Genomic DNA, 7,955 nt, shown 5'->3' with positions numbered 1-7,955 from the left:
TTTCCACTCCGCATACACTGTTTCTTGCACTCTCAAACAATATGCAAAAAAAAAAAATTGACGACTACGAAGTTAGTCTGAAAGATGAGTAATAACTTCTTCTTCTTTTTTTTTTTTCTTTTTTTTTGGAACTGCGCCATTTGTTCACACAAAATTTGTACAGAGTCACGCACAGGAGCGCGTAAATACGGCATGTTGTCGTAATTTTTCAGTTTAAAGCTTGCTGTAAATGTTGCCTGAATAAAATCGGAGATAGATAATGCGCAGTTCCAAAAAAAAAAAAAAAAAAAAAAGAAGAAGAAGAAGTTATTACTCATCTTTCAGACTAACTTCGTAGTCGTCAATTTTTTTTTTTTTGCATATTGTTTGAGAGTGCAAGAAACAGTGTATGCGGAGTGGAAATGCGTTGTATTTCCGATTAAAACAATTATCTACATTGTGCATAGTCAATACTTTTCGAAAATTGTCTGAGAATGAAAGAAACATGTGTATGAGTAGAAGTGAGTTGTGTGATCGATTAGAACATTTACATTATGTTTCCGATAAAAAGAAGTATTTACAATGTCTTATTGTTTTGTCGATTGTGTTGTTGTTTTGTCGATTAAATCAATCGTTGACTTTTATGTCGCCACTAAAGAACGTTTGACAAGATTGAACGAAATATCAAATCAAAACTTGAAATATCAAACACATTGTAACACTTTACGAGATATTTTGATCGTTAAAAAATTGTTAGTGAACGTGATGCTCGCGACAAACAACCATACAGACTGTTTATTAATCTAAGAATATTCGTCCTTTGACGTTTTCTGTGTACGTTCATCAAAGATTTAGATGCATTCGATACAAACATTAAATAATTTGCAATCACAAACAAACACAGGTGCGCATAAATACATGTTATCGTTTTTTTTTTTTCATTTAAAAGCGTGCTGTAAATGTTGCTTGAATAAAATCGGAAATAAATCATGCGCTCTGTGCGTGACTCTGTACAAATATTGTGTGAAAAAACAGCGCAGTTGAAAAAAAAGGAAGATACTACTCATCTTTTAGACTAACTTCGTAGTCGTCAATACTTTTTGCAATTTGTCTGAGAGTGAAAGAAACGTGTGTATGCGGAGTAGAAATGCCTTGTGTTTCCGATTAAAACAATCATTTACATTCTGTTGTTGTTTCGTCGATTAAAACAATCGTTGACTTTTTTGTCGTCGCTCTTTAAGTCCGTTCCGGAAAAAAAAAACAAAACACTAATTCATTCTTAATGCTATTACCTAAAGAACGTTTGACAAGATTAAACGAAATATCAAATTAAAACTTCAAATATCAAACACGTTGTAACAACTTCCGAGATATTTTGATCGTTAGAAAAAAAAAAAATGTTACTGAACATGATGCTCGCGATGAACAACCATACAGACTGTTTATTAAGACAGGAATATCAAAAGATGTTCAGACAAGTTGCGAAAAGTATCAATAAGTACGATTTTTTGCGCACCTGTGTTTCTTTGTGATTGTAAATTATTTCATGTTTGTATCGAATACATCAAAATCTTTGATGTAGAATAGAAAATATGTGACTAGAAATTTGTAACGTATCGAAATGTTACTGCAAACGTTAACTTTACATCGTGATTTACGATAGTATAGGATATACCGGGAACGCCGCAAGCACCTCTCGCACGCGAACAGTTTATGTAGAATAAATCACGCACCACACACACACACACACACACACACACACAAACACACTGTACATGTACCATGAGCTTATCATATATATACTGTCAGAAAAAAAAAACCGCATTTTTCAAAGATTGTATTCCTTCGTTCACAATATCAGCTGTTTAATGAACGAGAAGTAAATCACGTTTCAATGTTGTTGTTTTTTTTTTCAAACTGCTTCGTTTTCTCTTGTCACTTCATTAAACATATTCACACGCTTGAATGACTGCATGTTTAAACATTCACAACACGTAGGTATGTCATGACACTCAAATCAACTATCAAATAGAATCTGCAAGTACCAAAGACATTCTGACCGCTTACGAAATATTTTTATCGTTAAGAAATGCTATATGCTGAACGTGATGCTCGTGACGAACAACCGTACAAGTGTAAATCAGTAAAGTTTAAAAATATTCGTCAAACATCAAAAGGTCTTTATAAATTAAGACATTGTTATTTTTCCTGCAGTTATTTCATCCTTAAATCATATTGGCGTTTCATCATACTAGAGAGATAACTGTGTAAGTGTTCGTAGGCCCTACACATTTTTTTTTCCCTAAAAATTACTTGATCAATCTTGTCATTGAAAATTTAGACGAATTGCCAATCCTACACGACAAGGACAAGTATATACGATTATTGATTTCTACTAACTTGCATGCATAAACAGTTCAATCTTTTAAAAAGCAATTATACTTTGATTTACAGGAGATACGGCATCACGACATGCTTGATACAAACGCTGGAACGTACGCTTAATGCTATAATCATTCTGTGGCTAATGCTTTTACCCATCGTGAGCGTTACGGTTATTGAACATTTAAAAAAAAAATGGATTTCCCTACTCGTTTGACTCAAACGGAGATCTCGTGTGTGAGGAAGGGCATAACTCATGCTCGTAGAAGATGCCGCTTCATTCATTCATCGTAAAGAGCAGGATACACAATCCGGTAAAGTAATCGTTCCGTCACGTCATCCAGCAGAACCCGAGGGAAGACCAGCCTAGTACAGCCGAATATGGCCTATCCAGCCATCTTGTCAGATGGAAAATAATCAATCAAACAAACAAACAAACAATTAAGCACACAAAATAAGACTACATTGTATTGAGTTTTGCCAAATAAACTTTAACAAAATGTATCGACATCTCGTCCATTTAAAACATATATATATATATATATATATATATGTATATATATATATGACAGAAAATTAAAAGTTGATAACAGATTGTGGTTGGCTTCAATTTCGTTACAACTGATTGTTGTCATATTGGACAAAAATATACTGTTTAAAACAATCACAGATTCGATATCTACACAAAAACTTCCACCTAACTATTGATTGATGTGAAATTCGTCCTATTCGTTTCCAATACGTCACATTGGTAGAGAAAAAAAAGGCGTTGTATCAAAAAGCGTTACAGTAACTCTTGAACTGCAATGGAGGTATTCAGAGTTAAACTATAGAGTTGCATGAATACACAAGGGTAACGTAACTAGCTTATTTCTCTTCGTTTGCATAAAGTATACTGTTGCATAGAATACACGAGGGTAACGTAACAAGCATTCGCATTTCTCTTCGTTTATTGTTTATACTAAAATAAGGTTTCGAATATCAACAAAAAGATATCACATCGAAATCTTGTCAAAGATCCGGAACTACGTTATTATGACAAACTAACGATATTCACAGAAAATGTTTAGTACGATATACACTTCTGTCCCTTATGAAATCCGCTTGTAAGAAATCTACATTAGTCTTCATCATCGCAATATGGAAACTGAAATTCACCGACAGTATGTAATCTAAAAAAGTAGTGCAAGAAACTCGATTGATTTCTTCGTTTGACAATAACCATGTACACGGCATAGTTTTAAAATCGTGCGTTAAGATTCTCTTGTTGAATACGAATTTTGTGCGATCTAACGGGTCTGACAGAGACACTGTTCACCAAATTTCTTACCTGCGTGTTTTTGTTTCTCAGTCTAACAGGGCACTCTCTCTTCCAATGTCCCACCTTTCCACATCGAAAGCATCGTGCTTGCCTCCTCTTTTCAAAAAGCTCCATCAATGTCTTCTCCAGCTCAATAACCCAGGCAGGGAACGGCAACTTTGGTCTTTCTTGTTGATGATTTTTGGTTTTCACTTCAGTGTGAGCATCCTGTTGTAATGCGGTGATAATGCATAGTGAAGAAATCAAGCGTAAAATAATTCCACACTACCTTCAGTTATTCTTCTGTTGTTTCTTTCAGAACGCTTCAAATCTATCCCCTCTCACACAATTCATCCACCGTTTTTTCACTTTATATTCTTGTTTTATAGTCAATGCTCTCGTTCCTTGTATGTCTGCTTTTTTTCATCCATTTTGTAAAATCAAACTTGTTTCGACTTGTTACGACTATACACTAAAATGAGATCTTCAAAACTAAATTCAGAAATGGGCAAATTATTTCTTTTTTTCTCCTGAAAAGTCAAAACATAGCCATCGTATCGGTACAGACATTTTCAGATACGTGTTTTACCTACTAGGCCTACATTATCACGTGTCACAATCATCTTTATTCTGCTCAACAATATAGTTAAGCTTTCAACATCGACTTTAACATTACTCACATCATCAAAAATATGGCAAGCGACACTCGATCATTACAACATGATAAATTATCCACAACACAAACAGTACGATACCAGTGCCAGAGTGCGTCTTGCATCTTACATGAAAAGCATTTTCTGCCAACTGACGCGCACAGTTTTCTCAAGTAGCTGCTACCACAGGTACAGCTGCCTATGATAAAGTTGAAGAAGGAGCCATGTTTGGTATTCACCGGTGAGAAAGTGGGAATGATGAATATAGGAGCCTCTGAAGTAATTGCATGAAGTTATCAAAAATTCTTCCCTTCACTGTTTTTTTTAATCGTGTTAAAAAAATGGGGGAAATACTCTTTGTTTCAGTTCTAACAGCGCAAATGTGTTCGACATAAAAGCCACAGCCATTCATAAAATTTGTCGTCAGTGACAAGTTGTCATAGATGTGACAAGCTACTGAAATCCTTGCATCTGATTGGCTGAGAGCAAATTTGTCATAGAAATGTGGCAGTTGTCACTAATAACAAGTTTTATGAAACGGGCCCCCTGAACGGTGAAAATGAGGTTTGACACTGTACAGATACTTTTGAACAAAGATCCCATCGTAGCGTTTAAATTGCGCGCTATAAATCCACATTCGATTCATCTCCAAACAGCCACTTGCAGTACTCATTGACAGCGTTTCATCCTTTCATCACCGCATGATATTTGACACTCCCTCTCAAAATTACAGTGGCAACATTTGCTACATATGACTTTTTGCGCTATGCAATGATTTAGTACGTGTTCGCCAGTACTTTGAGTACGCTCGAAGTAAACAAATAATAAACTTGATCGGACCATCTGCGTCTTGCAATTTACTGGGTGTTTTGTGTTTTTTTTTATCGTACACTGCGACTATAACAAACAAGCAAAAAAATCTCACCGCAGATGTATTTTTAAGTGCGTTTCTCTTAATGCTGTGCAATCATATCGTCAATCCGATGGATATTCTTGACTTTTGCATAATCGGCACGTAAATAAAGTCAAATCAAAGCGTTCATCATGACTCTCTAAAAAAAATATTACGCGCTCACGATCTTCTTGCCATCGCAAACTACTACAGTATATTGTTAAAGGGGAACGTCAGTACGATTACTGTAATGTCATATCATGTAGTATGCCCTATATAAATCGACAGCTACATGTCTTAGATATGTGGAATTATATTGTGATGCTTGAGCAGAAAAAAAACAACCTACTGCTCTAAAAACAAAAAACAAAAACAAAATCGCATAAGAAAGCTGACATAGATGCTCAAATTTCATGACATGTACCAATGTAAATTCAATTACATCGCCTCTTTAAAATGTACGCATGCTTTCTTCTTTTGTTCTGCTTCCTTGAGCCCCCCTCCCCATGCTTTCATATGGCGAAGCTGCAATGTTATCATCTTTGTTCGTTGTAATTTGTTATACATTTTGATATTGCTCTTACTCCTCATCCAAAGCAATGATTCCAAACACCATGGACAGCAAATATTTCATCGCTGCCCGCTATCAACGGCAAAACGTTTCCTCCCAACTGAAATGGTGAAAATCCCGATTCAAATTCACAGAGATCGTAATCTATTTTTTGGCCATACCGACTACCTACCTCTTTAAGTACCGACAACCCTTTCTCCTTCTTCTCTCACAACCGTGCCTATACCATACAAAATAAAAACAATTATACAGATACTCTGTTACTCATTTGTCTAGATGAATACAGTGTCAATGCTTTTTATGCAGATATTCAAATCAACGTTAAGGGGGAAAAGCGTACAATTACCTTTCGCATTACCGTAAAACAGCTTGATAAACGTACCATTCCTTGCACTTGTATTTCATTCGTTTTACTCCTTCCTCTACAAATCACTCGATCAAACATGCTGTGCAGTGCATATTATGCAATTTCACTTACGCAAAATGCATATAACTTTATGTGATGTTTATTTCAACTTACCCGTATAGCCGCAATAGAAGGCGTTGTCCTTTTCCCCTGATACATAGAAGGAGATCTCTCAGATGCCATGGTGGATTGGCTGGTTTCCACAGCGTTGCAAAGTTGAAGTTTGTTCGGAGTAGCCATCTTAGGTACTGGTATGCGTTGTCAACGATGTAAATATAGGAGAAGTAACCAAGAGATTGACGCTCGGCACCCTATATAGCTTCTATCTTTTGTCTGGTTCTTTCTCAGCGCCATTGTTTCTATATTTCCCTTCATTTTTTCTTCCACCGACGCACCGGAATAATCCTCCATCCAGCTGCAGTTGATGCAACGACGGACCTTTGTTTTAACGCTTCCCCTTCTATTAACCAAAGCAACCTTCTTCATTTTCATCGCCCCTTTTCTACCGCAGCTGTCCTTATACTACCAACGCCAAAGTCATTCACAAAGAAAGGATTATACTAGTTAATCTTTTAATTCTATTCCTACTATTGCAGCTGCATCTTTTATCAATAGGCCTAATCCTTTCCTTCCGTCGCCTTTTGTCACTCGTTAATCCTTCCATTCATACACTCCGCTTCAAACAATATCTCTTGCAGGAAAGCCTAGACCTACTACTCCTAGATCATGGCGTTATTAAAAGTATTTCCATGCCTAGACTGCACCTAACTTTGAAAAACATGAAAGTGGAAAAAATGGAAGTTATGCTCCTTGTAGGGGAATATATGCACTCCAGTGTCTTTTTTAATCATATCAGTAGTTAGAAGGCATTTTTTTTTTCAATGAGACGAGCTTTTCTCGTGTAGGCTTAGTGATTTGATATAATCAATATAAATTATGCGTGCCATCATATCCATCAAACGACAAAAACAACGTGTTCATTAAAGACTTTAGTATTTGTGCAACAATGATGAAATTATGTTCCTTTTAATCATTTAATGTAAAACAATGAGATGGATGCACCCTAGAGTGTTGAGTAGTCACAAGTCTTAAAAGTTATTATTTAAGCGTCAATGTCATACACTGTTGGGTGTGTAAAGATTATGCATTATGTCGGTTTGAATAAAAAAAAAAATATTTAAAATAACTGCATAAAGAATTGAGGGAGCTGGAATGTCAATGGGAGGTCAAATGAGAGTTTTGATTTTACGTTGTTATCCCCTCAGTCATTTTCGAATATGTTTGCAACCAAGAGAGAGAGAAAAAAAAAAAACTCCCAAAACATGGGGATGTAAAAATAGTCCATCATTTCATTTTATTTGGGGTGCCATCATGGTCAGCCATTTCTACAATGCTGTACTTCTGATCCACTTTGTTCGTTGCATTAAACTGAGACAAGATGTAACGTTGCACTTTGAATTATTATTTCTGGTACTGTCACTGTCAATACACTCGGCCTGCACAACGAATGCTAATCTACGCCCTAAACATAGACATGGGAATTACATTTTGTGAATAAATTTAAACTGTACTGGATATCGCCTCGAAATATTAAGAAAACACTTTGACAACAGTTTAGGGTGATCGTAATGTGTTACAACTTTCTAATAATAATTGCGAACTTTTACATTGCACGATGCAGTAGTTTTCATTTCAGATCTTGGGTGCTGTTAAGCCACAAATTGTCGCCCCTGCAGAAAATGTTGCCCCCGGCAAAGAGCGACAATTTGTGC

Source organism: Diadema setosum, chromosome 10 (genome assembly GCF_964275005.1).
Source record: "Diadema setosum chromosome 10, eeDiaSeto1, whole genome shotgun sequence".
NCBI lineage: Eukaryota > Metazoa > Echinodermata > Echinoidea > Diadematoida > Diadematidae > Diadema > Diadema setosum.
The sequence above is the reverse complement of the archived record's forward strand: the minus strand, read 5'-3'. Positions refer to the sequence as shown.